Source organism: Equus quagga, chromosome 12 (assembly GCF_021613505.1).
Source record: "Equus quagga isolate Etosha38 chromosome 12, UCLA_HA_Equagga_1.0, whole genome shotgun sequence".
Lineage (NCBI taxonomy): Eukaryota > Metazoa > Chordata > Mammalia > Perissodactyla > Equidae > Equus > Equus quagga.
Genome location: NC_060278.1, coordinates 14657161 through 14684033, shown reverse-complemented (window position 1 = coordinate 14684033; position 26873 = coordinate 14657161). Strand labels below are relative to the sequence as shown.

At 36.7% G+C, this 26873-nt stretch overlaps 1 pseudogene; it reads right to left on the bottom strand.

Annotated features, from left to right (window-relative positions):
* Positions 1 to 15685: 15685 nt before the first annotated feature.
* LOC124248715 (E3 ubiquitin-protein ligase MARCHF2-like) lies at positions 15686 to 26248 on the bottom strand (annotated as a pseudogene).
* Between the last annotated feature and the right edge of the window lie 625 nt (positions 26249 to 26873).

Below are 26873 nucleotides of genomic sequence, written 5' to 3'. Positions count from 1 at the left end.
AAGGGAAAGTCCTTATGTCCAGACAATGTGCAGTTCAGTAGAGAGCTTTGCAGTGATGGAACTATTTATGGAAACTAGGGCTCTCAAGAACAATATAGACCCAGATGTCGGTACATATAGGTATAGATATAGATACCGATATAGATGGGTGTATATAGATGTATGTATGTATATATAGAGAGAGATAGATACAGACAGAGACAGAGAGAAAGAGAAAGAGATCATATCATTCTGGTTTGTGTCAAATCATAATATTGAGGCTAAATGCTTTCTTTTCCTACCCTCTCTTTAGTCTATCCAAGTCTAATGAAGACAGCTTTACCATGGCCGTCATGGAAAGAAGTCACCTCCCCACACCTGCGCAGCTGTGCTAAGACAGGGAGTGCTCCTAGTGGTCAAATTCTTAGGTCGCCTCCTCCATGTCTGCATGGTTCTTGGGTTCGGGGAGCTCTGCTGTTTGAGAAGATCCACCGTGACAGTCTAGAGGGCAGATATTTCCCCTATGTCTAAAAAATATTAAGGAACTTATAGAGAAACCAGAGAGCAACTTCTCACAGATTTTTTTCTTTTTAGTCTAAAATTGGTCAATTTACATTCTTAATAACATGCCTATTAGAAAATATATGTTTTTGTAGTGCCTAAAAGCTACAAAAATCCCCCTTGTTTTTAATAAACTTTTACATCTTCCTACAAAATGAATCCCCCAACCTTTGTGATAGAAAAAGACCCTGGATTTCAGTTTTTGAAGGACATTTGAAGAAGGACATCATAATCAGACATATTGTACTATGAATTTAGAGGAAATTATTTAACATTTTCATTTAAAATTATAAATGCTAGCAGAAGAAAATGGTGCAAAGTAGCCTGAGCCCTATATATGGAAACAAGACAAATGATGTGTGTGCCAAGTAGGATTTTCATGGCCTAGAGATTTCTGAAAACGAATTTCAAGATTCTCAAGAGCACTAGACATTTTGCTCTTAATGGATAGCTATTTGGCAGACTCTCATTTGCAGTTCCCCGAAGCATTTGCATTTCTGCACACTTAAGCTGCTTGCCAGATATAAATATGAAAATAGACAACTTCTAATTCAAAGAAACGCCAGTTCGGTGATTGGTATTATTCTTTTCAATGCTTGATCATTTAGTATCGCCACAGTAATTAAAATCAATTCTTTGAAATTGAATCACTCATTTGATGTGCCTTACATTAACTGCAGAACCACCTACGACACTGAAAATGCATGTCCAAAAGAGAGAGGTGATCTTTCCCAGGAAAGCCTGCCTCAGAATGATTATTTCTATCTGATGTTACAGAAAAACCTTTGACAATAGGCACATATCAATTCCACACAATTCAGCTCGTCCTTCTATGATTGATGCATAATAGATACTATTGTAGCTGTTCCAAACATTCTTGTTCCTCTTCGTCACTCTCTATCACACCATGACTCGAAAGACAATGAGCATGTTGCTGCTTTTGAAAAGCTTTGATCCGCTGCAGCATCTAGAGGCAGAACTGAAAAGAAAGGAAGGGGGATGGAAAGAGATTTCAGAAAACCAGCCTAGTGGCTGCTCATTCCCATGCAGAACAGAAAACCATCACCAAGCCAAAGATTAGAATGAATGTAGTTCAGTTAATGCAAGAAAATGGCCAGTGTTTGATGTGTTTCTATCAATCATATACAGCAATAACTATAATTTGAAAGTTGAAAAAAATAGGAAAGCTTGTTTTAGGATTAAAAGCTCAACTTCCTTTTTATGTTTTATTAGAACTAAATGTGTTTTATAGCAAGTGAAAAGACAAATATTGTATTTTCCCTGTCTTTTGGATCCAAAATATCAGTGTAAGCAAAAATGAAGTAAAACACATTCAGAACAAATAAACAGTGTTCTTTCTTCCCATTAAAAAGGCTCTACATTTAAAATTCCTCTTATTGCCTGGGGCTCTTCACACTATAGATTTTTGGTGGTATATTTTGATGCCCTGGAAGGTGATTCTATAATACAAGTTTATTGTTTTTCCTACCATAGTAAGGAATGGGAAGTAGAGGACCTCATCTTATTGCTTACTGTTTCGAATGAAGTACTTGTAAATTTCCATTATTATGTTTGATAATGCTGTGAGCATAAACAGTAGAACAAAATATTGTCAACCTTTTCCACTAGATTCTTTACTATGTTAAACCTAGTTATTTTATGCTTGAATTTGTACAAAGAATGCAGCATGAAAAAAGATAAAGTTTACTGGTTTTAGGGTTAAAGACTTACATTAAGACATATTTGAATTTTCGATTTATAACAAATGTTCTATAAGAAGAGAGCATCAGGTCTTTATTAATTAAAAATATGTTGTTAAATTAAAGCACTTTTTATTCTAAAGATTTCCTATATTATATGTTATTTTTGTAAGTGATTGCTGTAGAGCTTACAATATGCATCATTAACTTATCACAATCAACCTTCAAATATCGTTTCAAGTATAGTGTAAGAACCCTACAATTACATTCTTCCATTTCCTCCCTTTTAATCCTATATGCTGTTTTTGTGTACTTTTACACTTATATATGTCAAAACTCCAGTGTATTTTTACTACTTCTGCATTATCTTTTAAAGGAATTAAAATTATGAAAAACGTCTATCATATTTAACATTATTTTTACCCTTTGTATGACATTATTTCTTTGGGTAAGTCTCAATTTCAATCATCTGAGATCATATTCCTCCAAAGAACTTTCTTTAACATTTGTTTTAGCAAAGGTCTGAGGCAATAAATTCTCTCAGCTTTTCTTTGCCTGAAAAAAGTATTTTGCATTCATTTTTAAAGATATTTTTGCTGAGTATCAAAGTCTGCGTTGAAAGATTTTTCTTTCATTACTTTAAAGATGTCACTCCATTTTTTTCTGGGTTGTATAATTTCTAATGAGAAGTCTGGTGAAATTTTCTTTGTTCCTTTCTATGTAATTTGTTTTTTCTGTTTTCTTTCCAAATTTTTCTTTTTATCACTGAGTTTTAACTGACTATGATGAGTATAAGTATGTTTTAGGAAATTAATCATGTTTAACATTCTTTGGCATTCATGGATCTGTGGCTGTTTTTTCATAAATTTTGGAAAAATCTGGGACCATTATCTCTTCATATTCTGATTCTGTCTCATTCGCTCTTCTTCTTTTGAGACTCCAATTTCATGTATGTTAGGCCATTTGATACTGTCCTGAAGCTCTTGGGTACTCTGTTCTGTTATGGGTTATTTTCATCCCCATTGTTTTTAGATTTTTTTTGAGGAAAACTAGTCCTGACCTAACATCTACTGCCAATCCTCCTCTTTTTGCTGAGGAAGACTGGCCCTGAGCTAACAGTCATGCCCATCTTCCTCTACTTTATACATGGGATGCCTGCCACAGCATGGCTTGCCAAGCAGTGCCATGTCCGGACCCAGGATCCAAACTGGCTTACTCTGGGTCACCAAAGAGGAATGCGCACGCCTAACCACTGCGCCGCTGGGCCAGCCCTAATCCTCATAGTTTTTATCTTGAGTTTCTGTTTGGATATTTTCTATTGATTTACCTGCAAATTTAAATATTTTTCCTCAGCTGCACTTGGTCTGCTGATGAGCCCGTTGGAGGAATTCTTCACCTTGATGCTGTATGTTTTATTTTCTAGTGTTCTCATTTGATATTTAATGATAGTTTCTTCCAGTCTGCTGAAATGCCCCATCTACTCATACATGTTGTCCACTTTTTCCACAAGATTCTTATTAACTATAATTATTTTAAATTCTGTATAAGATCACCTCAACATCTGGGTCATTTTGAAACTGGATCTTTTGATTACTTTATCTCTTAGTTATGAGTGGTTTTTCTTGCTTTTCTTGTCTGACAATTTTTATGGAATGCTGACTGTCATATGTCAAACAGTAGAGACTGAGGTAAATGATATTTATGCCTGAACATGAGCAACCTTTTCTTTAGTCATGCTTCTAGTGTGTGGGGTTGTTATTCTAATCCTGAGTTTGGCTTGTTTGGGGTTTTGTTGCTACTCTCATAATCTTCTGTTAGCCACAGACTTCAAATACCTAGAGCAATTGGCTATCATTACCTTGTGTTTAGAACGAGGCCTGAGGTACCAGAGGTTTTATTCTCAGTATTCCTGCTTCACCCTCATGTTCTGCAACATCTGCATGATTTGTGAATATTTTCAGCCATGCTAGGGGTTGTCTTTTCCCTTTCCAGATGGTGTCCTTAGAAGCACAAAAGTTTTTAATGTTGATGAAGTTCAATTTCTTTATTTCTTGTTTTGTTACTCCTGCTTTTGTGTTGTATCTAAGAATCCATTGCTAAATACAAGGTCATGAAGATTTACCTCTATAATTTCTTCTCAGGGTTTTATAGCTTAAGCTCTTACAATTAGGCTTTGAGTATATGGTGAGAGGAAGGGAACCAAATTCATTCTTTTGCATATGGATATCTGGCTGTCTCAGCCATTTTTGTTGAAAAGATGATTGTTTTTTCATTGAATGGTCTTGGCATCCTTGTTGAAAAGCAGTTGACCATAGATGTGCAAGTTTATACTTGGACTCTGAATTATATTCCACTGATCTATATATCTATCCTTGTGCCAGTACCACACTGTCTTGGTTACTCAAGCTTTGTAGTAACTTTTGAAATAGGGAAGTGTGAGTCCTCTAACTTTGTTAATTTCAAAATTATTTTGGCCATTCTTGATGCCTTGAAATTCCATATAAATTTTAGAATCAGCTCATTAATTTCTATAAAAAAGACTCAGCTGAAATTTTGATGGGGATTGCATTGCATCTGTAGGTCAGTTTGGGGAGTACTGCCATCACAAAAATATTAAATATTTCAACCCATGAAAATGAAATTTTCCAATTATTACATCTTCTTTAATTTCTTATACTTTTGCTTGTATTTTTCAGAATATAAGTTTAGTACTTCTTTTGTTAAACCCATTGCTAAGCATGGTATTGTTTCTGATGCTAACATAAATGAAATTTTTTTAAATTTCATTTTTGGGTTATTCATTGTAAGTAGATAGAAATACAATTGATGTTTGTATATTGATCATGTATCCTGCAAACTTAACTAAAGCTGTTTATTAGTTCTAATTGTGTTTTTTAGTTCAATTGTTTGTCTTGTTATTTATTCACTATAATTCTTTTTAGTGAAATCTTTAGGATTTTCTATACACAACATGACACCATCTGCAAAAAGAGATGATTTACTTCTTCCTTTCCAATCTCCATGCCTTTTATTTCTTTTGCTTGCCTGATTGCCCTGAACAAAACCTCCAGTAAAATGTTGAATAGAAGCGATGAGAGAGGACATTCTTATGTTTTTCTTCTCTTTTTTTTCTTCTTCTCCCCAAAACCCCCCAATATATAGTTGTATATTATAGTTGTAGGTCCTTCTAGTTTTGCTATGTGGGATGCTGCCTGAGCATGGCTTGATGAGTACTGCCAAGTCTATGCCCAGGACCTGAACCGGAAAAACCCTAGGCCACCAAAGCAGAGCATATGAACTTAACCACTCAGCCACGGGGTCGGCCCACTGTTTTTCTGATCTTAGAGGAAAATCATCCAGTTTTTCATCAATAAGTGTGACATTCGGGGTGGCTTATCAAGAGATGCCCTTTGTCAAGTTGAAGATGATCCTTTCTATTCCTAGTTTGTTGAGTGCTTTTATGATCAAAAGGTATTGGATTCTGTCAAATGCCTTTTATGCATCTATTGAGATGACCATGTGATTTTGTTTTTTTATTGTATTGATGTAATGTATTACATTCATTGATTTTCAAACATTGAAACCACCCTGCATGCCTGGTAAATCCCATTTGGTCTTGGTGTATATTCTTTTATATATTGATGGATTTGTCTTGCTAGTATTTTATTGAGGGTATTTATGTCTATATTCATAAGAGATATTGGTCTGTATTTTTCTTTTCTTATGATGTATTAGTCTGATTTTGATATCAGAGTAATACTAACCTCACAGAAAGAGTTCAAGAGTATTCCCTCCTTTTCTAATTTTTAGAAGAGATTCTGAATAATTGGTTTTAATTCTTTTTTAAATGCTTGGTACAATTCAGTGAAAAAGCCATATTGGCTTTTTTTTGTGGATTTTTTAAGAAAATTACTTCATCAAGCTCTTCGTGTGTTACAGGTCCAGTCAGATTGCTTATTTTTCTCTGGAGTCAGTTTCAGTAGTTTGTGCATTTCTAGGAATTTTTCCTTTTCATCTAAATTGTCTAATTTGTTAGCATACAAGTATATATATATATATTACTCTTCTAAGATCTTTTTTACTTCTGTAGGGTCAGCAGTAGTGTCCCCTCTTCCATTTCTGATTCTAGCAATTTGAGTCTTGTCTCTTTTCTTCTGGGTCAATCTAGATAAAGATTTATCAATTTTATCATGTCAAAGAACCAGCTTTTTGGTTTCATTGATTTTTCTCTACTGTTTGTCTATTCTCTAGTTCATTAATTGATGCTCTAATATTTATTTTATTATTTCTGTTTGCTTGAGGTTTAGTTGGCTTTTCTCTTTCAGTGTCTAAAGGGGAAAGTTTTAGGTCATTGATTTGCAACCTTTCTTTCTTTGTAGTATAGGCATTTTCTACTACAAACTTACCTCTGAGCACTGTTTTAGTCTCATCCAATAAGTTTTAGTACATTTTCTCCATTTTATTTATCTCAAAGTATTTTCTTATTTCCCTTTTGATTTCTTCCTTGACCCATTGGTTATTTAGGAGTGTGCTGTTTAATTTCCACATTTATGGGCTCCAAAATTTTTCCTGTGGTTGGTTTCTAATTTCACTCCATTGTAGTCAGAGAACATACTTTGCACTATTTCTATCCTCTTAAAGATACTGAGATTTGTTTTATGGCCTAGCAGGTAGAATACCCTAGTGAATGTTCTATGTACACTCGAGAAGAATGTGTATTTTATTTTTGTTTAGGTAGAGTGTTCTATAAGTGCCTGTTAGGTCTAGATGGTTTATAGTGTGGTTCAAGTCTTCTGTTTATTTGCTGATCCATCTAGTTTTTCTATCCATTACTGAAGATGCAAGATTCAAATCTTTGATTATTATTGTTGAATTGTCTATTTCTATCTGAATTTCTCTCAGTTTTTGCTTTATGTATTTTAGTACTTTGTTATTGAGTGCATAAATGTTTAATATCATTATATCCTCCTGATGGGTCAACCCTTTTATTAGTGTAAAATGTCCCTCTTTATCTCTAGTAACATGTTTTTGTTTAAAATCTATTATGTTTGATATTGGTATAGCCACTCTACCTTTCTTGTGGTTGCTGTTTGTTTGATATCTCTCTTTCCGTCCTTTTACTTTCAATTTGTTTGGATCTTTGAATCTAAAATGTGTCTCCTATAGATAGTATATAGTTGGATCAGATTTCTAAATCCAATCTGACAATCTCTACCTTTTAATTGGAGAGTTTAATTAATTTATGTTTAATGTAATTACTGATTATCAGGATAGATTTACATCTGCCATTTTTCTCTTTTTTCTATTTTTCTATCACATATCTATTTTTCCTCTTTTATTCCTCTTTTACTGCTTTCTTTTGCATTAAGTGAATATTTCCTAATGCAATATTTTAATTTCTTTAATGATTTTTTCACTACATTTTTTGTATTACCTTTTTTAGTTGCTCTAGGATCTACCACATGTATCTTAAATTAGCTTCTGATTTATACTAGATTATTTCTAGCAATTTATGGAAATATTTCTTCATAGTTCTGTTCTCTTTCCCCTTTTGGTGGTATTATTTTTATGAATATTGCATCCATTAGTATTACAGACCCAACAATACATTGCTATAATTATTGCTTTACAATCTAGTCATTTTCTCATCCCAACACATCTTTACTCCCACCCACCTCTTCTGTCCTGTTATTGGCACATTTATATATATGTATAAGCTCAATAATATATTATATAAATATTATTTTATACAACTGCTTTTTAAATCACTTAATATAAGAAAGGAGAAAAAATACGTATATCTATTATAACTACATAATTAGTCATGTAATCTGATACTTCACTGATACTCTGTTTTTTCACATCTATTCAAATTACCATCTGGCATCACTGGATTTTAGCTTGCAGAACTACCTTTAGTGTTTCATAGAAGGTAGATTTGTCAAAAACAAATTTCTCTATTTCTGTTTCTTTGGAAAAGTCTTTATTTGAACTTCATTTTTGAAAGACAGCATTTCTGGATATAGCATTCTTGGTTGATGGTTTTTTCTTTGAGCACTTTGAATATAGCGTTTCACTACACTCTGGTCTCCATTGTTTCTGCCAAGAAGTCTCTTTTTAATCTCTTTGAGGTTCCTTTTTAAGTAATGAGTAGTTTTTCTCTTGCTACTTTCAAGATTTTCTCCTGGTCTTCAACTTTTGGCATTTTTATTATGACATGTCTGTTTGTGGCTCTGAGTTTATCTTCTTGGAGTTCACTGAGCTTCCTGATTGTGTATAATATTGTCTTTAGATACATTTGAGAAGTTTTCATCCATTATTTTTATGTATTTATTTATTTATTTATTTTGGTTTTTTTTTTTTTCTGCTCCTTTTTCTCTCTCTTCTTCTTTTGGGACTGACTCCCATTACATGTATGTTGGTATACTTAATGTTCTACCACATTTCTCTCAAGTTCTCATCATTTTTCTTCATTCTTCATTTCTTTCTGTTCTTCAGCTTGCATAATTTCTATTCATCTATCTTCTAGTTTCCTCATTCTTTTTTCTGCTGGTTCAAATCTAACATTGAGCTCCTCTAGTGAATGTCTTATTTTAGTTGTACTTTTCAACTCCATAATTTCCATTAAAAAATAATTTCTACCTCTTTATTGCTATTTTCTGTTTGATGTAACAGTCTCTTCATACCTTGTTTTAATTCTTTAATCATAGTTACATTCAGTTCTACGAATATGTTTATAATGGTGACTTTAAGGTCTTTTTCCAATATATTTGACATCTGGTCTCCCTCACAGGCTGTTGCTTAATTTTTTTTTCCAGTGTATGGGTCATACTTTCCTGTTTTTTACATAGCTCATAATTTATTTGTTGGAAACTGGACATTTTTATATAATGTCCATTTTATATTGTAGCAACTCGAAGCGCTTGTTTATCTGTCTAGTGACTGACTGGATTGTTTTAGTGAAGTCCATTTCCCCGCCCTCAGTGTCAGCTTCTGATGCTGTTCTTCCAGTCGGTACAACTTTGGGTATGCCCACCGTCACATTAGGATGATAGTGATACCAGTAGGACTCTTTTCATCTCTTTTCCCTGATTACCCACCAATTACTAACTGATCGCTCTATTGTTTTTAATAATGGTCCTGGGCATATATTGTTCTACAAACTAATCCAAAGAAATGTGACTCCTTTGAAGGAATAGTTTCTGAAATAAGCTTTTGATTTCTGTTCTGATTCCAGGAGGACTCTTTCCAGCTGTATTATTCTCTAGTTCTCTTCTTCAAACTAGCTGACCTACAGTTTAGCCTGTTGGCTTGAATCTCTTCCAAATTGCCTTCACCAAAACCACTATTTTTGAGAATTCCTTGAGGCTGGAATTTCTTCACTCTGTTGCAAATTAAGTCAGTTTCTCAGAAGGAAATTAATAGCAATCTGTTTTTTGACCTGTTTCTCCTCCCAGGCAAAATCTCTGAGCCAGTATTCTGAATTTAGGGGTGGAGAAGATGGCAATTTTTTCTGTGAGTGACACAGTGAGTGTGGGCAGGAGCCTAGGGGTCTTGTTGGCTTGACTCTCCTAGTATGAAACCACCACCTCACCAGTTGGGGCAAGAGTGATCAGGGCCCCAGTATTTTAGTGTGCTGCTGCCAAACTAGTCTCTGTTCCACGAATGGAGGCTGAGTAGAAGAAGGGAGTCCCCAGCTCTCAACTGCACTACTGCAGGACTTAGCTTCAGTAATAGGTAGCTGAGGGCAAAAATGGGAGATGCTGATGCCCTGCCCCGCCTAGGAATAGAGCCCTCCCTCTGGGAGCTGAGGGGGGAGGGAGCCTTGTGTTCTTGGGGGCAGTAGTGTACAATAGTCTCTGCCTCACTGAGGAAGGCAGTGGGAGAGGGAAGGAAGGCAGTGGTCTTGGTTTGAACACTATCAACTCTCACCTTTATCACTGAAATTTCATAGATGTTTCTTCATTTGCTTTTTGACCCTGGGACCATTTCTAGAAGTTTTAAGTAGTTGCTATTGGGGTTGTTTTTTTTTTAATAATTTTTGCCAGTTTCACTAAAAATCTGGGAAGCACAGCTTCTTAGCCTATCATTCGATGTCTATCACCTGATGTCCTCTTACCTGTTTGTATGGTGGCCACCTCTTTCTCCTGTATTCAATCATGGTGGGTCAGTTTTTGTGTCCTCTTTGTCCTTCGAGAGACAACTAAGGACTTCAGTTGACTTGGTTTACCTTGCAGCCTCAGCTCTCTAATAGGCTTAAAAAAATTACAACTTTATAGGTTGTCTCATTATTAGCTTGAGAGTGACATTTCCTTGAGATTTTCTATATCCTAAGCTGTAGTTTGCTTTCATTTTTCATATTCAGTAGCAATTGTCTAACTCTCCAACTGTGTAGATGGTAAAACTACAACATGTGCAGTTTAGGAGGTAGAATTTGAGAAAAGAAAATAACAAAATTATCCTAAGCTTTCTATATCTAAACAATACTACTGAGTACAAACATGCCCAGACTTTATTAAAACAAGCTATGCTTTTGATAGTCCTTTGAATTTCCAGTGTATTCAGAAACAGACTATTAATTCAATCATTTATTTAGCAAAACTTATTAAATGCATCTATATGCCCTGTACCCACGTCCATACCCAGGATCCAAACCAGCAAACCCCAGACCGCTGAAGTGGAGTGTGCGAGCTCAACTGCTGTGCCACCAGGCCAGCCCCTGGAATGAGAGTTTTTAAGGCAAGAAATATTGGGAAAGTCCAGTGAGGTAAAAGTAACAAGAAAAACACAGAAATAAAGAAACACTGGACAATTTCTAGAAGAGTTTAATGAGTGTGAGGCATGAGATACAAGATATGGAGGTAGGAAATAAGACCAGAAATATAAGTTAAGGCAAATTAATAAACGACATTGTGTCTTGACAAGGAGTTTGGATTCTAGCCAGAAAACCCATGGTGGTTATTTTAGCAAGTAAATGGCATGACCACACTTTATTGCTATTATTATTATTTTAGGAAAATAACTCTGGTTTCAATGTGATAGATGGTTTTGGATAGGGAATAACTGGTGGCAGTGAGACCAATGTAAAGGCTATCATACGGACCAACAATTATTTGGATTTGCATAGAAAGATTTTGAGACCCACTTTTATGGTATAATTGGCAATTTCTTGACTATTAGGCTATAGCGGGTTAGGGAAAAAGGAGTGTAAAATGACCCTAGGTTTCTGGCTTGGGAAACTAAGTAGATATTGATATAATTAACTAAATTAGGGATGCAAGAGAGAGAAACTTATCTGAGAGGAAAATAATGAGTTTAGATTTAAACATGTTAAATTTGAGTAATGTATCTATCCCAATAAAGATTCTAATAAATAGTAAGTAATATGGGTGTGCAGCTCCAAACCAATGTGAAGGTGAAAACAAAATGTACATACTGGTTTTCTTGAACAAGTTATTTTAATTTCATTTTTAAAGTGCAGATAATATTAGATACATCATAGAGTTTTTAGTGTGGAATTAAATGACATACACATAGTGCTTCAACAAATGATAGCTATGTTGCTATTTATTTTTGGAATTATCTGGATTACTATAAATGAATTCAATCATACAGAGAGAGTATATACTGTATTTGAAGTTAAGGCTGAAGGAGTGCTTCAAGGTACATTTTTGTGGGTTAACAAAATACTTCAACTTCAGGGCAAGTTTGATACTTTGGGTAGCAGAGCAGGAGAAAACCCAAAGAGAGTTTCAGATTTGAGTAATTTTGCACTTTTCAAAGTGCAATCCCACATATCATTTTATCAAATTCATAAAGTCGTTCTTTGAAACAGGTATTATCATCCCAATTTTATAAAGCTTATGACTTGCCTGCCTAAGGTCAGTCAGAAGGATAGTTATGAAACTGATCTTGCAAGTCCGGCTCTGACTCTTACTGTCCAGCTCTGCTATACCAATTCTGCCGCTCAGTGGGCTCGACATCCATCCTCCTGTTCTGGAACTTACCGTGGACCTCAATAAAACAGCTCTATGAAATACCGTATTTGGAAGGCAGCTCTGATGTACAATCTTTTTAACCTTGAAAGTACCTGAGTAGTTTATCATCCCATTAAAAAAAATCTCCGAGAGAGACAAAAGTTCAAAACCTACAACCAAATTAAGGTACTAAGCGCAAAATTCAATTAAACAATTTGAAGATACTATAGGTGATACTGATTTTTTCAGTTAGTGTTGAAATTCTGATGCTGTTACAACCATTAAACCAATCAAATTTTTAAAAGCTTACATTTATCTCTAAAAATTCAGCCGCATATACTCAGTGCTGTCATCAATAATGTTACTTTTATAGAAAAACACACATCTTGTTAGCTCTATACCAATATGAAGCTTAAAATGAAGCAAAAAAATATGGTATTTACTTTTTTTTTTTTTTATCTTTTTATCCCTTCAACACTAAAACTTTTGTCTTGGGTTTAAAAGATAAGTATTCTTGTTATATGAAGAAAGTAGAAGGGTATGAATAGTATTTTGGTACCACATCTATGATATAATATTTCTTGAAAACCTACTTCTCTTGTGGCAATATTACTATCATGTGAACCGTCAGTTTCACCATCTGTAAAATGGAGTTTCTTTCTTTTTTTTTTTGAGGAAGATTACCCCTGAGTTAACTACTGCCAATTCTCCCTGTTTTGCTGAGGAAGACTGGCCCTGAGCTTATATCGATGCCCATCTTCTTCTACTTTATACGTGGGACGCCTACCACAGCATGGTTTTTGCCAAGTGGTGCCATGTCCGCACCCGGGATCCAAACCAGTGAACCTGGGGCCACCAAGCAGCAGAACTTGAGAACTTAACTGCTGCATCACCGGGCCGGCCCCTGGAGTTTATTTTTTTACTTGAGTTAATAGTGGCATTTGGGAGTTTCCTGTTTTTCAGGAACCTCAAAGCATTCCCAAAGTGCTACTTTCGGTATTATAAGAACAATTTCTCCTCAAGCTCGTTTCTATTTCACTCTCATCTTCCCTGAGATAATATCCCATGGCACAGGATGATGGAAACTTATTTCTGTTCAGGCACGTAACTGCTTCAGTCCATGGAAAATAACAGCAATAGATCTGGGATTCATCTAAAAGGTATAATTACACATTAAATGACCCAGTTTATGCTGGACATCTGCAGCATGTCATTGTAATTAATCAAGAATGGGTAAGTGTAAAAACACTAAGTATGAGGATAAGCATGCTCTCTCTCTCTCGTTTTTTTTCCCTTCCACTAAAAGAGAAAACAAACATCCTGGAAAGATGAGTGAATTACGAAAAGGGTTATATGAAAGAAAATCTTGAGTCCTTGGGGTTTTATATAAATAACCCTCAAGAAAATTGATTCCCGGTAAAACCTTTATTGACAGGTTCAAAAATGGAAGGAGTAAAAAGAAAGAAAATATCCTATGATGGAGAGAAGAAACAGAAAAAGAGAATGGAGGAGATAGGCGCTTGGGGGAAGTTTCAGGCTAGTCGCCATCCTTTGAGGAAGAGTTAAATGATCAAATATAATTCTAACATTCTGTGTCTGCCCAGTCATAGGAAACACTATTATGTATGCAAAAAGAACCAAGGAGAACACTCCAATCTAAGTCCCAAGATTACATACATTTTATAGTAAGCATACATGGACCCTCAAAAAAGTATAATGGTACTGATAGAATTTCAGATGCTCTGGTGTCTGCACAGAAAAGGAATTTAAATCAGTAAACAATGGTGGGGCACCTACCATATTACCTGCACTCTTCTCAATACTTAGGATACAGAGATGAGTAATACGTGGTCCCTGCCCTTGATAAACTAAGAATACAGGTAGTATGTTAAAGTATACCAACCAACCAACCGTGAAAAACTCTAAGAAACTACTGAAATAGTAACATGAATGAATTATCATCAGGACACAGAGAAATAAGTGCTTACCTCTTTAACCTAGAGGAAGTAGAAATGCAGAATAATAAACAGCCTCTCAGAGGAAGTGGCACTTGAGCTGGCATTGGACAGATGAATAGCGGTCTCCAGACAGGCCTGGGGAAGAGGTCCCTCGAAAGCTCTAGACACTCTTTGAAGCATTCAGTGCCACATCAAACATGTTTAAAACGTGCCCATATCAGACATTAAAGTGTACTTTATAATTTATACATAATTATATAAGTTGGATTGTATCTGACAAGATGCTGTAATGCTACATTTTTCCAGACTGAATTAAATGTTTATTACTTCAATTTTGTGACTTTTTTTCCATATAATTAGCACAGTATTTTCCCCCACTGTCTGACATTTTCTTAGACTCTTGGAAAACTCATAGTCTCTAAGCACTGTTCCTGCAGAACCTAATGGAAAATCCTGACCAGAGAGAAGGCGTCCCAGCCACAAGATTCAGCTTGAATAGAGTAGCTCTGAGACGATGTACATTTCAGTAGGAAAGCCACTCAATTAATAAGATCACTGCTTAACCCTTTGTAGATGAACTCATTTTCACATATGCATAAACCATTCTCTCTACCCTGCGGTTAGATGTCATCAGCAATGTGCCTGAGTGAAGGCCCACTCTTGAATATTCATTTCCCTATCAACTCTGTGATCGTAGATGACCCCTTAACCGTCAGCCTTTGTTTTCTTATTCATAAAATAAGGATAGTACTACAGTACTATAAATGCAATATAGCCGAAGGTTCCTACAGAAGACTTTCTAGAGATGTAAGATACTATATTAGCCACAAAAACCCAGTGATTTTTATCTCGCACATTCCTTTGAACCCAGGAATGGCAAAAGTTCTTAAAATGTTTTCTTTACTAGAAAGAGAATATGTAACAAGACGATGAGAAGGACTCCTTCCTTCTTTAAGAAAGCACTGAAAGAGACCTTCTTTTTAAATAGAAAACACTTGAAAAACGTTTTCTTTGTGAATTATCACGTGTAAAATCATATTGAGTGACGTACGGGCGCCCTTCACTTTGAACACTTTTTTTGTCCAGAAAGAGATCTTTTTATTCATTTGGAGTGGGTTTTGCGGTGTAACCTAGAAAGTGAAGGGTGCCAGGAAAGCCAGCCTGCCACGTGCGGAGAAGTGCCGGAGGCGTGCGCAGCCTCCCAGCCCAATGAGCGCCCTCCACTCATCTATGGCCCCGGCTGCTGGCCGAGAAAGGGCCAAATGGACCTCAGAATGAGATCAAAGTGCTCACTCCGTCCAAAGCTCAGGACCAGGTCCATCTGTCCTCCTCATGTCCCAGAGTGTGCAAAGAAAATCTGAAAACATCTTCACACGGGATCACAGAACAGGCCCTGCTTGACGTCTGTTGGCCTGAGAAGCATTTCTGCCGTGCAGAAAGGGTCGGGCAGGTTGGGTCCTGCCAAACGCCGGGGCATCACCAGCTGCCTCTGGCCCCACCAGCCCGGCCTTCACCCGGGCGTCTCCTCTGCCACCTCCTTCAGGAGGCCAGCCACCAGCAGGGTGTGCTGGGTGCCCTCAGAGCCACTGCGTTCCTGCTCTTTGAGGGCACTTTCTGGTTGGTCCCTCTCCACTCGGAGCACAGGCGGCAGTGACAGTGGGAGGAGACCAGCGTCCAGAGGTCGCAGATGCTGAAAAGGATGACGTTGAAGGCCATAAGTCCCGCGGCCTCAAGTGACTGTGGAGCCAGACGTAGCCTCGGGGCCTGCGCAGGTACAGCCTTCCAAGATGGCAGCCAGTGGCATGATGAACCGGAAGCACACCTGGTGCTGCGCAGCACAACTTCCCCTTCTCTGTGTGAGGCCCTGGGTCCTTCAGCCAGTGTCTGAGGGGCCGGACCGCTTCTCCACTGCACCTCTGTGAGGCACAGTTCCCTGTAGCTGGTGTTGGATGTGGAAAGCCACCTCTCCAGACAGCTCTTATGCTCGGTGCCCAGGGTTCCTGTGCCAGGGAGGTGGCAGTAGTCACATGAGGGAACCCCATGTCCTCAGGGCCTGATGCCCATGATCCCAGGAGCCTGATCAGCGCCCCAACCAGTGTGCAGACAGCAGTTAAGTATGCACTGCAGTCTATACCCTTAATTCAAGCCAGGAGAAGTGGGTTGGTGCTTCTCCTATAAATATAAAGAATGACAGCCATATAGTCTGAGGCATTTGGCGTGAGGAAAGATGGCTCGTGCTGATATGGCAAATAAGTAAACATTTAAAAACATGATAAGCAGAAATTTTAAAAATGCGTAAGCTAAACATTTTATGGAAAAGACCGCAATTGAAATATCTCGTTTAATTTATGTATACATAACCAGCAACTTTTGCCCCGTGTTACAACTCTTACATAACTCCACCCTAATAATCCTATAGAGATTGAAGCAGCAATTTTGTTCTTTCCAGTTATGTTACTGTTGATGTTGTTAGATATTTATTTATTTGTTAAGGGGCTACAATTATGTGCTTCCAACACCAAAATGCATCAAAAGACACGTAGTGAAGTCTCCCTTCCATCTCTGTTTCCTAGCTGCCGAGTCTGCACCCCTTTCTCTCATCTTCCAGGTCTCTTCTGCCTACCCCCCACCCCCCGCCCCGCAAGTCGCCGCCATTATTAATGCTAACATTAAACACATTGGTTAAATAATTAGAATTTGAACATTTTATCACTTACAGGAGAAAACTGATGGACACTTTCGTTGATTGAAAGAAATTAATTCCAGAAGCAAAGTCCTTGAGAAGTGGAGGAGGAAAGGATTGTAGGGACCAAGTGCAAGGACCATGTCTTCGTTAGAGTCTATCACCTTTAAGAGATTCTTTGCTGAGAAGAAACTACTGCAGCTAGCCTTGGGTGTGCGGGCTGCTGTCGTTTTTGTTTCTACAAGGAAAATCCAAAAGCCCTCTGAAAATTGATGGGATTGAATTTATGCCCTGTGAAATTCACCATATAAAATTTTTTCACTGGAAGTAAGTTCATAATTCTATCACCACCTTTTTATTTTGTAGATAAGGAAAAAGACATTCATAGACATTTATGAGACTTCCAAAGTTTTTACTTCTTTCCTTTTAATAAATGGATATTTTGAAATAGTTTTATGATAAGCTTGGTCACCTGTATAAGCTAGGAATAATCAAGATAATTTAAGTATTCTGTATTGACAATTATAAAAATGTATTTGTTGAATGAAATTAACAATTATATATCAAGACAGAGTCAATGTTAATAATTCAAGGTAAAAAATATTTTTCAGTTTTCTTTGGGATATAGGGCTTATAAGTTGCAACACTCTTCAGTTATTAGAAAGACCTATTTATATGTTTTTTATTGACTGACTTATTCTTGGTTCCAAAACCAGCATTTCTTACCCTACTCAGAGAGCATTTATTATTTTTATCTGCCCCAGCACCTACCACAGAGTCTGGCTCACAGTAGGTGCTAAATGAATATTTGTTGATTGACAGATGAATGATATATTACAAAATAATTATTAGTTATTTTCACTTGACATTTAATATTACCAGTACTTTAAGGGGGTTTATTAATACAAAGTTAACACTTATTTACTGTATGAAAATAATCCAAAATAGAAAATATTATAAAAGCTGATTTTTCAGTTTCATATTGTATTAAATACATAATACAATTAGAAAATTACAAAAATAACCAATTAACACCATTGTCAGAATGAATCTGCTCCACAGGGCACTACATGCTCCTTAGTTTGAGATTTTTCACAGAAAAGAAAAGTGAGGAATGGATGAATCATAGCCAAACTGCGGTATATTTCCCCAAACTTATCTTGTGCTATCTGCAAAACTTTCTTTTCATGTTATTGCATCCAGTCTTTATCACCCACAATCGCACCACCATGTTTATTGATTACAACTCTCTATCCTGTCTTTACTGGTCATCCAATTCCTACTCTGTCTTCAAGATCCAGCTGAAGTCCTCCCTGCTCCAAGAAGCCTTCCCTCCAGCGAACTCTTTCCTCTGACCTCTCATAGAGGCGATAATACTCATCACACACTTGACGTTCTTTGGATTTTGACATTATTGGCTAAATTTCCTGTGCATACATTTGACCATTCTGGTTAGATTGATTTAAAGTGTAGAAACAACCAGAGAGGTGAGTCAATTCAACTCTGTTGTATGAAAAGGAAGCCCACCCAGAGGGATTAAGCAAATGGCCCAAGTTGACGTCTTTAAATAGCAGTCATGAAAACATCTCTTGTCCCCTAGTTTGCCCACTGCATTACTGCATACCTGGAGTACAGGACTTTGCCTGTCCTTGTGTCTCATCCACACTAAACGTGGTGTCTTGTGTATAATACATTTGGGCTTTTTTATTGTTGTTTTGTTGTAAACTTAATGTAAAACATACATCTCACTATAGACTTTAAGAATTTGCTCAGTGATTTGATAGATGTTTGTGCAAATGTGCTTTCATGTGGTGAACAAATACTTGTTTTTTCAAAGGCTGTTTGGCAACACTCTATTCATATAGTTTAACAGTCTCACCACAACCGACTCATTTGACAAAACAAGTTCTATGTCAATACACATAGAAAAGGAGAGAGGGAGCCTAGAAAAGTGGGTTAATTTACAATTTTTTATAAAAGATAAAAGGCATATTTTTACCTCATGCCTCCCTCCTCAACCCACCCCGCCAGAAAAATACTACATTTATAGCTATACTCTATTGAAACTGGGGCACAGATCAATGCGTACAAAAGAACCTGGAAGTGTATGGGAAGCAGGGAGAACGGGAGGGAATACTGGCAAGGAAGAACTCACTGCTCTGCAATAAGGTCGTTTATTTGAATCTGTATCCAAAAGAGGTGTTTGCTTTTAAACATTCACAAAATGTTCTGACATTTTGAACCAAAAAGGGAGACCTTTAGCAGATGCTGGGCCAGCGCCGGGACCTCTACCCTCACACCTGCTCTTCGCCCTCCACTGGTTGTAAGTCCTTTCAGTAATATATAACCAAGGAAGATATTGTGTCCCAAGTGCTCAAAAACAAATTGCACACATTCCCCATTTGCCACTACTTTTAGTGAAAGTCAAACTTCATTAAGTCAACACACTTTGTAGCTTTCCTCCTGATGAGGCGTTTTTTCCTGTCATAAGTCCTTAACCTGAAGTCTTTGGGGAAAGTTGCATAGTAGAGTCAGGAACTCAAGCAGATACAGATGTTGGCTTTAAATCCCATAGCTACCCTACCAATGAAACGCTTGAAGCATCTGCCCTCACCTGGGGATGTGGGATGGGGGACAAGGCGGAGAGGAGATTGTGTAAGTTTGACAAAATGTTGTTAAAACTCCTTAAAGTTGTTAGGGGGATGCCCGACTCAGAACATGTGGCCCCATTTTTCCCCACTGGTCTCACCTCCGTCCTCTGCCCCATAGCTCACTCATCATCTTTGAGCATCTCTCATGCCACCTGGCCTCAAGGCATTACCTCTCAGCCTCATAGGTAGAGACTTCTCACTATGCACAAGAAAGAGTTCGGATTGCCTCCAAGCTAGTAGACTATCTCCCATAAAGAATAGCAAGTGATGGAGAAAGCCTTTCTGGATACTGACTCTTTCTTCCACACTCAACCTCCACAGCAGCCCTAGTTTCCAGGATGTTTTGATTTCTTGAATCCAGTTAGTTATAATTTGTCTGTTCTTTCTTAGGGCAAAGTTTGTAAGTCTTTGAGCTGTTCCTACTTTCTAAATTACACAGTAATAGTAATAAAATAATGATGGTAATTAACATTTACTGAGGACTTGGTAGGTGCTAAATGCTAAGCATTTCGTTTTACATGTATTAACTCATTAACCCCTATATTAGTAAGGGTTCTCCAGGTATATATCTCCTATTGGTTCTGTTTCATAATATATATATTATGAGAAATTGGATCATTCAGTATGGAGGCTGAGGATTTCCATGATTTGCTGTCTGCAAGCTAAAAACTAAGAAAAAGTGATGTAATTTGGTTCAAGTCCAAAGGCCTGAGAAATAGGAAAGCTAATGATGTAAAACTAGTCCCAGGGCAGGGGAAGAGGAGATGAGATGTGCCAGCTAAAGCAGTAAGGCAGGGGGGAAAAAGGAATAAATTCCCCCTTCCTCTGCCTTCTGTTCTAATCAGGCCTGTAATGAGTTGGATGATGCCTACCTACACTGGGGAGGACAGTCTACTTTACTGAGTTTACCAATTCAAATGCTAATCTCATCCAGAAATATCCTCACAGGCACACTCAGAAATAAAATTTAACCTTGGCACTCTGTGGCAAGTCAAGTTGACACATAAAATTAACCATCACAATCTGCATACATCTATGAGGTAGATACGTTCTTATTACCTTTTCATAGTTAATGGCTTTGAGGTCCAGAGTAGTTGAACAACCTGCCCAAAGTCACAGCTAATAATTGGTGGAGGCAAGATTCACACTCTAGAAATTGTACAAGGCTTAGCTGCCTCTCATCATGTGCATTCTATAGTAATACTAACAATAATAAGTTATAATATAGATACCATTGACAAGACATGTGCTCTGAGTTATTTTTCAATGAGCTTAACGACTGCGCAGAACCAGATCACTTACACTCTCAACCCTGGTTCCTCTGAATAGGAACGCCCACATGGAGGTGGCTGCCTGAAGCTGGAAGAGTGGTCTATAGCTATAGAGCATTAAGTTTTTTTGTTAAATCTCGGGAAGTTATTAATAGCCTCTTTAGATGTTTGAATGTTTATAGAGTACTATTACAATCTGAATCTACTTCAAAGCATAATTGAAGGTTCAGGTGATTTCCTTCTTCCTCAACCTTATCATACAGAAGAGAATCCACTGTTTACCTGCAATAGAAAACCTAAAATTTAATTATAGAAAGGAGAGCATAAAAGTGCAAACTTGTTTTTTCCCCTTCCCTTTGAAATCCATCTTCCTCTTTTACTATGGAGATGAAAGTTTATTAGAAAACTTTTCTTTCATGTGCAATACTTCCTGGCTTTAATATTTCATAAATTTGAAATGTTCTGAATTTTTATGGCTTAGTAGTTCTTAGGAAGTGTTTATCTTTTCTGTTTGTTTGTTTTTCTGAGAGCATTTAGAAGAAGGAAATACTTTAACTCTCATTTATGTTGTAACACTTCCTCAGCATTCCAATTTATTCTTTTAGAACCTACTAGTGTGAAGTGGGAAGCCTTATTATTTTAGGGACCTTTTTAAGTGTTCCTATTTTTCTCTCCTGGCACCTTCTACAACTTTCAGAGTTAATATTAACATTGCATTCCTGAAATTCCATAAAAACCATTTATGTCTTTGTTATCCCTGCTAGAAACCAATTTAGTGACCAAATGTGTATGTTTTCACTCCCGCTACCTAATTTGTCTGGAATTGTCAGGGAAAAAATAATCAGAATAAGAAATTTTTGAGAAATTATGAATTTACTAATTTAAATATTTAAAATTTGAAAATATATGTGATTGAGAGACATTTTCTTGCTTTAAAAAAGATATACAAAACCACTTTTGGTTTCTTGGTTTTAATAGAGGGTATATATTATGGAGTGCTGAAATAACGCAACAGCTGTGACCTCATTGATGGGGCTTCTCACTTTAAATTCAACAAAACTCGTTTAACAAACATATTTAATTAACACCTATAATATTCAAACCTACGCTTAGTTCCTAGGGTTGCAGAAATGAGTGAGACAACTCATATAAAGAGCACTCAGATCAAGATATGGAACATCACTAGCCTCTCAGAAACCTGCCTTGTGGTTTCTCCCACTCATTACCCCTGCCTTCTTCCTGAAGGTAACTACTCTTTTGACTCGTCACACCATATGTGTGTTATTGTACTTTTTTAAATAAATGGAATCATAAGTATGTATTCTTTTGTGTCTTGTTTTTTGTTCAACATTATATTTGTGAATTCACCATTTTGTTGCATTTTGCAGCAGTTTTCATTGTCGTAAAGTATTGATTATGTGGATATACCAAAAATTATTTATCCATCCTACTGTTCATGGACATTTTGATCTATTTCTGGTTGGGATAGTTTAGGGTTATATGAATCATGCTGCTATGAACATTCTTGGACATCCTCTTGGTAAACATATATATGAAGTTTTGCTAGGAATGTACTTAAGGATGGAAACATTACATATGAGGATAAATGTATGCTTAGCTTTAATGCGAACTACCAATGAGCATTTTGAAGTTTCTGTATCAATTTGTTATCACACCAGGATGACAGTTTCTGTTGCTCCCATCCTCTCCAACACTTGGAATTGTTATTTTAAATTGCAGCCATTCTGTTGTGTACTTCATATGGTTTTAATTTGCATTTTCTTGATGATTAGTGAGGTCAAGACCTTATCTTATGAAGGTCTTGATCAGATTTCTTGCTAGTTTTTCTATCAGGTTGTCAGACTCTCTTATTGATTTGTAAAAATACTTTGACAAGTCTTCATTACAAACTCACTGTTGGATATATGTGTTGCAAATAGTTTTTCTACTCTCTTACTCTTACTCATCTTTTGATGAACAAAAATTTCTAATTTTAATATAATCCTCTTTATCAATCTTGCCCTTTATGGCTAGTGATTTTTGCACTGAATTTCGGAAATATATCTGTACCCTGATCTCGTGAAGATTTTGTCCTGTGTTATCTTCTAGATCCTTGATTGTTGTACCTTTTACATTTAGCTATCGAACCCGCCATTCTATTTGTTGTGAGTTGAGTGAGGTAGGGGCTAAGTTTTATTTTCCAATTGGCCTACACGTTTGTTGACAAAACCATCTTTTCCCCACAGCTCTGCAGTATTACATTCATCGTCACTTATTGAATTATACCTTCATGCAACAATTTTGATAAACATCAGGAAAATACTATTAAGCCAAAAAAGCCAAGTTGCATAAAGACTGTGAATTTATTTAAATATAGAGTGAAACTTGCTATGAACAAGATATAAACAGTTACTTGTTTGGGGTCACAGTTTTGATGAAACCATAGAGAACATTAGGGTAGTAGTAAAATATTCAGGAAATGGAAGAATTATAAGGGACACAGAGGAGTCTTTAAAGGCACTTATAAGTGCTCATTTTATTATGATTATTTTCATACATTACAAATAATAAATATTTTTGTATCTGTTCAATGTTTGAGGAAAAAAATTTAAAGGGTGATTGGCAAATTATACAAGGATAACTGTACAGTTTTAGTTTCAGCTTATCCCTCTGGTTTCTAAGTCCCTCTTGACCCCTATTCATTTTCTACTCCTTAGGATTCTCCTTAGTTTCTTATAGCTTAGCTATACGTTTAAGAAGGTGTTTGTTATACTTTGCCTAGCATTTGTAAGTTTTCTGTTGTGAGGCTCTCCAGGATATGCATTCTCCACATTGCAGGGAACTAAAGCCTCCCATTCACTCCTTCTATCCCTCCCCAAGCCAGGTTCCAGTCTCCCTCTCCCGTGCCACTGAAACTGTTCTTGTCAAAGATAAAATGTTTTCCGTGTTAGCCAGTCCTACAGACACTTTCCTTATTCAGTTCATTCAATTCAGTTCTCTGCTCAGTCCATTCAGTACAGTTGACAACTCCATATATCTTCGTATATTTTTCTTTCTTTGCTGCTATGAAGCCACAATCTTTGAATTCTCTCACTACCTCACTGGACTCCTTTTCTCAGCCTCATTCTCTGGCTCCTTCTCTTGTGCTGATATCTAATTGTTGGGGGCCCTAGGGCTCAGCTCTGGGCCCTTTTCTCTTTACTACCTGCATATTCTTCCCACATGATCTTATCAGTCCATAGCTTTAACTCACCCCTTATCTCTCAAATGTATATCTTCTGCCCAGGTCTCCCATTTTAGGAGTAGATTTCTATATCCAATTGTTTACTTGACACTCTCATTTGGATATCTAATAAGTATCTCAAATTAGCATTTCAAAACATAGTTCTTGATTTTCCACCCACCTTCTGAAGCCAGTTGGCATCAGTGGAGATTTAATTTAGCAGCAAATAAAAGAAACTATCAAAGATAGTGGTTTAAAAATATAAACTTTTGCTGGGTACAAAATCAACTTAAAAAAATCAGTTGCATTCCTATGCACTAACAATAAACTAGCAGAAAAAGAAACCAAGAATACAATCCCATTTACAATACAACAAAAAGAATAAAATACCTAGGAAAACTTAAACAGAGGCGAAAGACCTGTACACTGAAAACTATAAGACATAATTGAAAGGAATTGAAGATATAAAGAAATGGAAAGATATTCCTTGTTCATGGGCCAGAAGAATAAACATAGCTAAAATTTCCATACTACCTAAAGCAATTTACAGATTCAATGCAATCCCAATCAAAATCCCAATGACATTCTTCACAGAAATAGAACAAAGTATCCAAAAATTTATGTGGAACAACAAAAGACAGCTAATAGCCAAAGAAATCCTGAGGAAAAAAAGCAAAGCTGGAGGCATCACAATCCCTGACTTCAAAACACACTACAAAGCTATAGTAATCAAAACAGCATGGTACTGGCACAGAAACAGACACACAGATCAATGGAACAGAAAAGAAAGCCCAGAAATAAAACCAGACATCTATGAACAGTTAATCTTTGACAAGAACATACAGTGGAGAAAGGAAAGTCTCTTCAATAAATGGTGTTGGGAAAACTGGACAGCCACATGCAAAAGAATGAAAGTAGACCATTATCTTACACCATACACAAAAATTAACTCAAAATGGATTAAAGATTTGAATGTAAGACCCAAAACCATAAAACTCCTAGAAGAAAATATAGCCAGTACACTCTTCAACATTGGTCTTAGCCCCATCTTTTCGAATACCATGTTTACTAGGGTAAGGGGAACAAAAGAAAAAGTTAACAAATGGGACTACATCAGACTAAAAAACTTCTCCAAAGCAAAGGAAACCATCAACAAAACAGAAAGACAACTCATTAACTGAGAGAAAATATTTGCAAATTATGGATCAGTCAAGGGGTTGAGCTCCAAAGTATATAATGAACTCACAAAACTCAACAACAATAAAAAACCACTCAATCCAAAAATGGGCAGAAAATATGAACAGATATTTTTCAAGGAAGATATACAGATGGCTAACAGACACTTGAAAAGATGCTCAACATCACTAATTATTAGGGAAATGTAAATCAAAACTACAATGAGATATCACCTTACACCAGTCAGAATGGCTATAATTACTAAGACAAAAAAATAACGAATGTTGGAGAGAATGTGGAGAAAAGGAAACACTCATACACTGCTGGTGGGAATGCAAACTGGTGCAGCCACTATGGTAAACAGTATGGAGATTCCTCAAAAAACTAAAAATAGAAATACCATATGACCCAGCTATCCCACTACTGGGTATCTATCCAAACAACTTGAAACCAACAATCCAAAGTAACATATGTACCCATATGTTCATTGCAGCACTATTCACAATAGCCAAGACATGAAAACAATCCAAGTGCCCATCATCCGATGAGTGGATAAAGAAATGTGGTATATATATATAATGGAATACTACTCAGCCATAAAAAATGACAAAATCATGCCATTTGCAACAACATGTATGGATCTGGAGGGTAGTATACTAAGCAAAATAAGCCAGACTAAGACAGACAAACACCATCTGATTTCACTCATATGTGGAATATAAACAAGCACATGAACAAAGAAAACAGTTCAGGGGGAGTGGGTAGGGGGAGGGCACAGGGGGTGAAGGGGAGCACTTGTGTGGTGACAGACAAGAAATACGCACAACTGAAATTTCACACTGATGTAAACTATGATGAACTCAATAAAAAAATTTTACATGACCAAACCAAAAAAAATTTTTTTTCTTTAAATAAAAATATCGACTTTATCTCCCTCTTACACAAAAGAGGACTGAAAATCTGCATTCAGATCTGCTACGAAGACTCCTTGGTTGTCAGATTTCTTTTTACGTTTCTGATTCATCATCTTGGCAGGTGCTTCCACCTTTCGAATCACTTTGATATCCATGGTGGTCTTGGTATACCAGGTATCACGTCCAGGTTTCAAAGAGGAAGACAGGGGAAAGATAGAAGGGTGAAAAGGACACATCACTGAGCTTGAAACAAACTTCCAGAGGTCTTACACAACATTTCCAATTATATCTCATTGGTCAGATCCCACCCAATGGGCACACACCTAGCTACAAGGAAAGGAAGACAAAAATGGATTTTAGCAGGACCCCTTCCATCTTTAATAAAATCTGAATTCTGTTACCAAAGAAGGAGAGAATTGGCACTGTGTGGCAAGTAGAGGTCTCTTCCACACTATTTCTCCTTCATTCCTTGCCATCTCAGTAAACAGACCTGTTGTCTACCTATTGATTCAAGTAAAAATCTTAGGTCATTCTTGATTCCTTCCCACATCCCATCTATCAGCAAGTCCTCTTAGTTTTTGTTCCAGAGCACACCTTGAATCTGTCATCTTCTCTGTTTCTCCTCTGTTGTCCCCTTAATATAAGCCATTGTCATCTCTTGGGTAGATGTATTATTGCAATGGCCTCCTTATCGGGTCTCTTTTCTTCCAGTTTTGACCTAACCTTCTTATAGCATCCAGCATGCCAGTGCGGTCCGATGTAGTTTTTCCTTGCTGGGTT